The 10,687-nt window shown below is 40.9% G+C and overlaps 5 non-coding genes across 5 annotated transcripts; 4 read left to right on the forward strand and 1 right to left on the reverse strand.

The window, feature by feature from the left end:
• The first annotated feature begins 60 nt into the window (after positions 1-60).
• Positions 61-201, forward strand: LOC144467107 (U4 spliceosomal RNA). The gene has a single exon (XR_013493469.1). It is a non-coding gene; the product is annotated as a U4 spliceosomal RNA (small nuclear RNA).
• Positions 202-1,132: 931 nt separating this feature from the next.
• On the forward strand, positions 1,133-1,273 carry LOC144467133 (U4 spliceosomal RNA). The gene has a single exon (XR_013493495.1). It is a non-coding gene; the product is annotated as a U4 spliceosomal RNA (small nuclear RNA).
• A 931-nt stretch (positions 1,274-2,204) lies between these two features.
• LOC144467144 (U4 spliceosomal RNA) lies at positions 2,205-2,345 on the forward strand. Its single transcript, XR_013493506.1, has one exon. It is a non-coding gene; the product is annotated as a U4 spliceosomal RNA (small nuclear RNA).
• A 2,491-nt stretch (positions 2,346-4,836) lies between these two features.
• Positions 4,837-4,977, forward strand: LOC144467145 (U4 spliceosomal RNA). Its single transcript, XR_013493507.1, has one exon. It is a non-coding gene; the product is annotated as a U4 spliceosomal RNA (small nuclear RNA).
• Positions 4,978-5,107: 130 nt separating this feature from the next.
• On the reverse strand, positions 5,108-5,248 carry LOC144467189 (U4 spliceosomal RNA). The gene has a single exon (XR_013493551.1). It is a non-coding gene; the product is annotated as a U4 spliceosomal RNA (small nuclear RNA).
• Positions 5,249-10,687: the final 5,439 nt, after the last annotated feature.

Raw genomic sequence — 10,687 nt, forward strand, 5'->3', positions numbered from 1 at the left:
GCACCATGTGTGGTGTGAGTGTTTGACAAGGACCACTTTAATCTTGTGGAGGTAATGGGCATCCTTTCGCAGAGGCAATATCATAGTCTATGAAGTTTTACTGAGACGTGATTATTGCTAGTTGAAAACTTAACCCAATACCCCGCCGGGATGACTTGAAATATGGTCAGCTCAGGCAATTTTTGTTGGTCTCCAAGGAGACGTACAAGTCTGTTCTAAGGTTAAATCCTGCACCCGAGTCTAGTGACCATGGCCCTAACGTGGGTGAATACAGTCAAGGTTTTGTTGCTCTTTCAACCTGTCTTTATATCTGAAAGTCTGTACAGTCTAAATTGAAAAACTACTTTTGAAATCCGCAATAGAGAAGAAAACAGGTTTTGCAGCGGGTTGGGTACATAAATATATGCTGTAAATTTGGTCATTTTAACATTGATGACTTTGAGGATTGGCTTGCTTCTGGAGCCTGCCTCAAGTGGCCATTCAAGGAACTGCAGTTTTTGGAAGTTCTGTGTTGGCTTCACTTTTCAGCCCTGGAGAGTGCATCTTGGGATTGACCCGTGTTGGCTGGCTTGGTTTGAATTGACAAAAGAAGGCTTGAACAAGGGATAGTACAGCCCTGGTCTGACTCTGGACATTGCTATGAAAGGGGTAAATGGAGGTTATCCAAAGGATGTACTATTTCCCTCTCCCCCATGAATGCCATGACATGGAAAATATGTAGTTTGTAGTCACCAAACCAGTGACATGCAACACAAACATGACTGTACACCCCGTAAGGTTGTAGTCGTCCTCTATAATGGAAAGAATGAGCCAAGATCTGTGCTTTCTCAAGCTGTCTTTAAGTCATCAGACTACCATTAACCAGTTTTAGACAGCCTGGATCCTTGATTAAATATGCCTTTATTTGTAATCTTGGTTTACCCCAGTAGTCTAACAAAGAAGGTATTCAAAGAGTTTAGTATTTCCCCCATCCCCCATGACTGCCACTACATGGAAAAGGCGTGGTTTGTAGTCAATAAGCCAATCACATGCAAAATCAGCATTACTGTACACCCCATCAGGTTAGAGAAATGCACCATGTGTGTTGTGAGTGTTTGACAAGGACCACTTTAATCTTGTGGAGGTAATGGGCATCCTTTCGCAGAGGCAATATCATAGTCTATGAAGTTTTACTGAGACGTGATTATTGCTAGTTGAAAACTTAACCCAATACCCTGCCGGGATGACTTGAAATATAGTCAGCTCAGGCAATTTTTGTTGGTCTCCAAGGAGACGTACAAGTCTGTTCTAAGGTTAAATCCTGCACCCGAGTCTAGTGACCATGGCCCTAACATGGGTAAATACAGTCAAGGTTTTGTTGCTCTTTCAACCTGTCTTTATATCTGAAAGTCTGTACAGTCCAAATTGAAAAACTACTTTTGAAATCCGCAATAGAGAAGAAAACAGGTTTTGCAGCGGGCGGGGTACATAAATATATGCTGTAAATTTGGGCATTTTAACATTGATGACTTTGAGGATTGGCTTGCTTCTGGAGCCTGCCTCAAGTGGCCATTCAAGGAACTGCAGTTTTTGGAAGTTCTGTGTTGGCTTCACTTTTCAGCCCTGGAGAGTGCATCTTGGGATTGACCCGTGTTGGCTGGCTTGGTTTGAACTGACAAAAGAAGGCTTGAACAAGGGATAGTACAGCCCTGGTCTGACTCTGGACATTGCTATGAAAGGGGTAAATGGAGGTTATCCAAAGGATCTACTATTTCCCTCTCCCCCATGAATGCCATGACATGGAATATATGTAGTTTGTAGTCAACAAACCAGTGACATGCAACACAAACATGACTGTACACCCCGTAAGGTTGTAGTCGTCCTCTATAATGGAAAGAATGAGCCAAGATCTGTGCTTTCTCAAGCTGTCTTTAAGTCATCAGACTACCATTAACCAGTTTTAGACAGCCTGGATCCTTGATTAAATATGCCTTTATTTGTAATCTTGGTTTACCCCAGTAGTCTAACAAAGAAGGTATTCAAAGAGTTTAGTATTTCCCCCATCCACCATGACTGCCACTACATGGAAAAGGCGTGGTTTGTAGTCAATAAGCCAATCACATGCAAAATCAGCATTACTGTACACCCCATCAGGTTAGAGAAATGCACCATGTGTGTTGTGAGTGTTTGACAAGGACCACTTTAATCTTGTGGAGGTAACGGGCATCCTTTCGCCGAGGCAATATCATAGTCTATGAAGTTTTACTGAGACGTGATTATTGCTAGTTGAAAACTTAACCCAATACCCTGCCGGGATGACTTGAAATATAGTCAGCTCAGGCAATTTTTGTTGGTCTCCAAGGAGACGTACAAGTCTGTTCTAAGGTTAAATCCTGCACCCGAGTCTAGTGACCATGGCCCTAACATGGGTAAATACAGTTAAGGTTTTGTTGCTCTTTCAAACTGTCTTTATATCTGAAAGTCTGTACAGTCCAAATTGAAAAACTACTTTTGAAATCCGCAATAGAGAAGAAAACAGGTTTTGCAGCGGGCGGGGTACATAAATATATGCTGTAAATTTGGGCATTTTAACATTGATGACTTTGAGGATTGGCTTGCTTCTGGAGCCTGCCTCAAGTGGCCATTCAAGGAACTGCAGTTTTTGGAAGTTCTGTGTTGGCTTCACTTTTCAGCCCTGGAGAGTGCATCTTGGGATTGACCCGTGTTGGCTGGCTTGGTTTGAATTGACAAAAGAAGGCTTGAACAAGGGATAGTACAGCCCTGGGGCCTGTATCACGAAGCAAGATCAACCTTTCCTGGGTTACCCAGACCTATCCTGGGTTGACTAACCCTAACAATGGCAATCAGGATAATCGGTATCACGACGCTGGATATCAACTCGGTAAATCAACCCAGGGTTGCTTTATCAAAAGCCGTGAACGCGCACGCAGCGGACCAATCACAATCATGAGAGAAGCGCAGCGTCACTGAGCGTCCTCACTGAGCGTCCTCACTGAGCGTCCTCACAGAGCGCTGTATGTGAGGAAAAAAAGTATTTCTCATGAGGATCAGAGATTAACTCTACTAAAATATGAGGAGGAGGAAAGCAACATTAGAGAAAAGGCCAACACCGTGGCAGCTGCAGGAGGAGGAAACATGCGTGGCAACGCATAACGGGATGAATAATGTTTAGTTTTAGTTTAGATTAGTTTATTTGCACATAATGTTAAAAACAGACAGTATAAAATTTACAAGATTAAACAAAGAAAAGTGCCGGAGAGGTTAGAAGCCACTAAAAGCTTATCAAAGAAATTCCCCTGTCAAAACATCAATGAAATCACATGATAGAGAAGAAAAAAAAACGGGTCAGGAAAGAAGAAATAGAGGAGAAGAGAGGGAAAAATCAAGACAAAACAAGGTAGCAAATAAAATGATTTGTAGGTTAAATTACTCATCACTGGTTCAAGTAGCTACAGTACCTGTACCTGTACATCTGACACTGATCACACCCTTGAATCCCATGAAATCAATGCTGCGCAAATGAATTGCGTGTATTACAATTATCGTCTAACATCATTGCGTCTGATAAATTGGTCTTCTTTGTCATAACGTTATATATGCTACAATAAAGCTTAAAGCTGATGCCACAATTAAATCATATCAACACCAAATTGATAGTCTGAATAAAATCATCCTGATATTGAGCTGTGTTAGAAATTAACAGCTGCGCAGAAATATACCTAGTCTCCCTCTTTAAAAAACAAAAAGGAAAATCCCTCAAACACCATGAAGTGTAGACATGATAGGCTACTTTCCACATTTCCAGCAGCAAAGCTGTCAATTAGGCCCATTATCTTTAACAGGGATCATTTCCTCCAACAAAACAAAATGTTGGCACTAATTAATGGTGCTATTAAGTGTCCGCAAATGATCAGTTTCTTTCTTATGAAGGGGTGGGATGAAAGTTCGACTTCTTTCCACTCCGTTTTGAACAATCTTTTCATTGTCTGTTGTTGTTGCTTTCTTTTCTTTTTTAATGTTCAAAATAAACTTTCAAATCAAAATCAATCAAATTAATTAAACTTCCCGTCATGACTGGGCTGCATTTCTGTCAGCGGAGTCATTTTTTTCCGAACAGCTGATTGGCCAGTGGGTGGTGCTTTTTACAGGATCAGATTCAACCCTGAACTTACCCTGCTCCGGAGCAGGATAGCCGTTCAGAGTAAGTTACCATGGTGATCTACCCCGATAAGAACTGAACCGGCTTCGTGAGACCGAAAACCCAGGGTTAACCCTGAAGTTACCTCGCTAAGACAAAATCCTGCTTCGTGATACAGGCCCCCGGTCTGACTCTGGACATTGCTATGAAAGGGGTAAATGGAGGTTATCCAAAGGATCTACTATTTCCCTCTCCCCCATGAATGCCATGACATGGAATATATGTAGTTTGTAGTCAACAAACCAGTGACATGCAACACAAACATGACTGTACACCCCGTAAGGTTGTAGTCGTCCTCTATAATGGAAAGAATGAGCCAAGATCTGTGCTTTCTCAAGCTGTCTTTAAGTCATCAGACTACCATTAACCAGTTTTAGACAGCCTGGATCCTTGATTAAATATGCCTTTATTTGTAATCTTGGTTTACCCCAGTAGTCTAACAAAGAAGGTATTCAAAGAGTTTAGTATTTCCCCCATCCCCCATGACTGCCACTACATGGAAAAGGCGTGGTTTGTAGTCAATAAGCCAATCGCATGCAAAATCAGCATTATTGTACACCCCATCAGGTTAGAGAAATGCACCATGTGTGTTGTGAGTGTTTGACAAGGACCACTTTAATCTTGTGGAGGTAATGGGCATCCTTTCGCCGAGGCAATATCATAGTCTATGAAGTTTTACTGAGACGTGATTATTGCTAGTTGAAAACTTAACCCAATACCCTGCCGGGATGACTTGAAATATAGTCAGCTCAGGCAATTTTTGTTGGTCTCCAAGGAGACGTACAAGTCTGTTGTAAGGTTAAGTCCTGCAGGTTGAAAGAGCAACAAAACCTTGACTGTATTCACCCATGTTAGGGCCATGGTCACTAGACTCGGGTGCAGGATTTAACCTTAGAACAGACTTGTACGTCTCCTTGGAGACCAACAAAAATTGCCTGAGCTGACTATATTTCAAGTCATCCCGGCGGGGTATTGGGTTAAGTTTTCAACTAGCAATAATCACGTCTCAGTAAAACTTCATAGACTATGATATTGCCTCTGCGAAAGGATGCCCATTACCTCCACAAGATTAAAGTGGTCCTTGTCAAACACTCACAACACACATGGTGCATTTCTCTAACCTGATGGGGTGTACAGTAATGCTGATTTTGCATGTGATTGGCTCATTGACTACAAACCACGCCTTTTCCATGTAGTGGCAGTCATGGGGGATGGGGGAAATACTAAACTCTTTGAATACCTTCTTTGTTAGACTACTGGGGTAAACCAAGATTACAAATAAAGGCATATTTAATCAAGGATCCAGGCTGTCTAAAACTGGTTAATGGTAGTCTGATGACTTAAAGACAGCTTGAGAAAGCACAGATCTTGGCTCATTCTTTCCATTATAGAGGAAGATTGCGTAGAATCCACTACAGTAGACTACAGGATGTAACATTTACAGAAAATGTTAAGTCTCCTCATAGAATAAAAAAATTTGTCAGAGCTGACCAGAGTGTCACCTTGACGCCGTGCCTGCTAAAGTAGCCGTTGTTGTTAATGGTATTTTCGGCACCACTTTGCGCATGCTTTTATATCCACTCATCTAATTGCAGACACGTGGGTGTGTTAATTGTTCATCAGTGTTAATTGTTTATGTGTCTCTGATGTGCACATCACTTTGAGGACTAATTGTTTTCACATTTATTTATTATCACAGTTTCCCAGCATCACCTCTAAGTGTCACCAAAGGATCAACAGCTGTAGAAACGTTCATACGCCAGCCATGAAGTTGGCGTAAGGCACTGCACATTTCCACGGTCATTTCACTCTTGATACATCCGAACTTTGCCGTGGAAAAGGACGTACGCCACGTTTTTGTGCGTACTTATCCTTTGTACATGAGGCCCCAGGACTTTTCCTCGGTTTACACCTTTTAAAAAACTTGATGAGACTCTGTTTATCAAAAAAAGGATTTAAAGGAGGGGCCAACAGAAGTCTGTTTCTGATCTGATGAGTGTTTATTGCTAAAATCATGAGCGTCAAATCTAACATAAAAAGCAATGAGGCTCTGAGCCAGCTGACGATCAGAATTATAATTGGCCAGCATTACCTTTTTCCTGTCTCCCTCTTTTCAGTGTTGCCTCAGTTCATCCTTTTTAGCCTATCTGAATACTGTATTCCGTTAAGTGTTTATTGTCTTCGTCTGTACATATGCGCTGATTACATTAATAAAATACTCTTACTGTTTTTTGCTTGCATGCCTTTTGTTGCACTTGCAGTAGTGTCATGAGTGTTGTTGTCTTGGGCTTTCCACTGCTGTGTGTCTCTCCTTTGCCTATGGTGAAACACCATTTGCCAGAGACAACAACAAAATGCAAGAGACTCTCACGCTGAGCTGCAACTTGTGCTCATATGCACACACATGCATAGCCTGTACAGCACTTTGGTCAACTGAGGTTGTTTTTAATGTGCTATAGAAATAAACTTGACTTGACTTGACTCATAACTTGTAAGTAACATAAAATCTCATACAGCGTTTTTCTGTTATTTATGGCGTGTCATGTTTCGTGGGATACCGAATGGAGGACAGACATGAGTTGGAGGTTTAACGACGATGACAATCCTTACATTGCTGTGCATGAAACCTTGTGTAAACCAAGTGTAAAATCGCTTGTGGGACTGTTGATGTAAAACAAAGCATTGGGCTCAATGTAGCTCAATAAAGCCGGCCCTGATCAGTTGAAAAATGCCCCAATACTGATTTTTGAGATCGGATCAGGACATTCCTAATATTTACACACTGTCATGCAGTAGTTCTCACACTCGTCTTAATAGTATTCTTACAACACATTATCCTAATCCCCATTTATTTAACTAGCCTGCAGCTCAGCTTACACAGCTGAAACACTTTGGTACACAGTTAATTATTCAGTATGTGATTTGTTTGGTACCAAGGCTCTGTTTTGTATCACGCCCATGGAGCATAACTTCTCTTGACTCTCACCAGAAAGTGAGAATAGGGAGATCAGGTGCAGCGCCTCATGGGGAACGATGCAGAACTGGATCTCACAGGTGAACGCTGGCTGATGAGTGTACAGCAGGGAGGTAGCTGTGAGTCTGGTGATGTCCTGACAGCTCAAACTACCCCAACCAGTGGTGGAAACAGAAACCTTAAAATATAGTTCCAAAATACTGATTGTTATTGGTGTTCCCTCTATAGTCCCCTGACAAGGCTGACAGCCCACCTGAAGCCATTGCTATGGCCACCATGCTGCTGTTGCTAGGGAAACAGGTGACAATGGTGACGGAGAGCTCTGGAGTTGAACTGAGCCGTCACTGACGAAGCTGAGAGGACAGGTGGAAAAGACATGTACCTTAACCTGCCAACAAAATGTAAATGTGTAACAATTTGGGAGGCATTCCAGTACATTATTTTTAAGTTGCTTAGGAGAAAATAGGCATCCTTTATGGGATCTATTAATTTCTCAACACCAAAAAATGTGGCCGTGACTGTCTATTCATTCACAGATGAAGTGAGAAGGTAATCTTTTTCCATTATGTATATTTCATGAACTATATCTATCCATTCTGCTATTGTGGGGGGTCAGGATGCAGCAAATGTCTTGTGATGGTTTTCTTTCCGGCAGATATCAGAACAGCGAATAAGTATTTGTTAAAGTGTTGAAAGTCAGCTTAATCTAAAATAAAAGTATTAAAAAGGAAAGTGCATCTCAGACCAAAACTGTCGTATTACAGGGCACTCCCAAATTATATGCCAGTTATTTGGATCCCAGCCCCCCACACAATCTCCAGCATCTGGGAGCCTCTCCTGTAAAGTGTGCTTTCTGCGTGGGGGTAATGAAAAATCTAATTAGATATTTCCAACCTATGTATATGAAGTGGCGCACTTCCATTGAAAGCTGCAATAACTATACCATTCTCCCCATGAAATTACCCTCATTTTCCCATGGCATCAGCATTATTTAAAACACTGAGTCTCTCAGCTTCATGAGTGTGAAAATACTGTGCATGTACTTTTTAATACCGAGTACGACCACCTTGTGGCGACAGAGCACAGTGAACATGCTGGGGATGGAAATGACCACAACATGAGAGGCAAAAACATATATCAGTGATATACCAGGAATTACCACTAACAAATAACACTCATTTCATTTTGATGTATTCCTGTTACTGTATTTTTATTACTGTAGTTTAGGGAATCAAATAATAAGCAATAATGTTAATAACCATGTGAATGATTTTATAGCCTGTCAAACAACAAACAGACTGTGAGTTTTTCCTTAGTTAAAGCTTAGTTTACACACTTAACGCATAATACACCAGCACACAAACACCAGAATTATTAGCCAGTATATTGGTGAATTATTCACGTATCTATTATCTAAAATAATATTAAAGGGTAACTTCAGTATTTTTCAACCTGGACGCACATTTTGTGTCTAAGTGACTAATACAGATAGTAATTTTTGAAATTGGTCCAGTATTAAGTGAGAGGGCTGCAGCCAGCAGCATGCTGCAATGTAATCCCAATGGGCAATTGAGCACCACCAAATTACATCCACTAAAAGTGCTTGTTTTTGCCACTGACAGGATCAGAATGTCATTGTGTCTGACAGCTTATGTAAAGGATCCCTACGGGTTGATCTTTTTGGTAAAGAGTAATTAATTAATTATTAATCTAATTTTTATTTTTTTATCAGAAACACAGACACAAAATCGATATCACAAATACACTAGACCCTATTCAAATAAACAGTAATTTTAGCAGGTATGGAGCCAGCATATTTTCACATCTAATTGGGGAGTTTATTTTATCCAGAATATTACAAGAATTACAGAATGTCTGAATTAAAGTGGAACTCTTTTACACATTAAAGTCTTTTTCATTGATACTTTTGTCCACTCTAAGTCAAACCAATGTGCGTTTATTTGCAGCTTTGCAAAGTTGCGCCCAGGATGGGCTTTGTCATCATGCAGGGATGATTCAGTCTCCGCTGCTATTGCCAGGCAGATCAAATACTTTAAGTCCCCATGGACTGAGCTACTGCCGCTAGAAATCAGCAGACCTCTTGAGCCTGGTTGAGTTACAACTGGGGTAATGAGGGCACCAGATTTTGACAGTGGTCGGTCGACCCTCTTTGTGCCCCAATTGTTGAAAAACGCTCGCTGAAGTGCCCTCCTGGGAGCCAAAACGTGCGCTAAAGTGCCCTTTTTTTCTTTTCGCCCCTGCTCTTCAAAAAGTCTGTGCATGCCACTGGTGTTACATGATATAAAATAGTAGGTTTAAATACAATTCAGTATTTGGGCTTATTTTAATGTATTTTAAGATGAATTAAAAGAAAAACAACCGTGAACCTTTTTTTGGCCCAATTGTTGAAAAATGCTCGCTAAAGTGCCCTCCTGGGAGCCAAAACACAGTTGTCATATGCCACTGTGATAGACCGGTTAAAATAACACACAGTTGTGTATTCCTCAAGAAATCATTCTGGATATGTCTGTTTCTCATCATCCTCTTCCCCTCTCTGTCTCCATAGTGATCTCTCAGTGATGATGGTAATGAGTTGGGGATGGGTAAACTGAAAAGAGGAGACTCCGCACAGCTTGTATAATGACTGTGAGTCCATACCAGCAGTGATGGCAGTCAGCAGGAACATGACAGGCTATAAGACCCCCATCAAAGTAAACACTGTAGATTATACAGCTACTGTTGTTACGGGTGCATACACACAACACTGAAATACTTTCAACACACATGTAGTGACTGTAATGCCATCGCTGCTTATGCTGCATCTGCAGGCATGAATACTGTACATACATAAATCTTCTCTAAAGGAATGCACAGACAGTATGTCAAACATACACACATCATAGAAGTGAAACTGGCCTCTCCACAGCCTTTCTGTGTGTTGCCTGATAAAGCCCATGTCCGGGATCAAAAGTGGTTAACAAGTTCCATATTAGAGAAACTATATCTGTACATGCTTATCTATAAAATGTTGCCAATTTAATCTGTACAAATAGAAGAATGAAACCAAAAAGAGGAAACGATCAGGAAATTATAATTGCTGTGAAGTGGAGAGTTGGGGTCAGACATTTTGAGAATGAAGAAAATATTGGAGGAAGAACAGGAGAAAGATGAAAAAAGAAAAACAGCTGCCCGGATCGTCACTATTTGAAACTAATTAAATTAGAAATATCTTTGAAATCGTGTGTCTCCAAACTACACAGCACAACGCCTGAGTAGGCATTAGTGTTGTCAAAAATATTGATTTATCAGTACATACTGTATTATACTGTATTACCATACCTGTAAAGCTCAGTACCAGAACTGACCCGCTACCCATCATTATGTCTTTACATATATATATATATATATATATATACAGACAGACAGCTAGATAGATGATTTTTTCTTTCTTTCTTTCTACCCATTACAAAGCCTTTGCCTGTCGGGTATCTGTGGGTACCAGACCCCATGCAGGA

Source organism: Epinephelus lanceolatus, chromosome 15 (genome assembly GCF_041903045.1).
Source record: "Epinephelus lanceolatus isolate andai-2023 chromosome 15, ASM4190304v1, whole genome shotgun sequence".
In the NCBI taxonomy this organism is placed as follows: Eukaryota; Metazoa; Chordata; class Actinopteri; order Perciformes; family Serranidae; genus Epinephelus; species Epinephelus lanceolatus.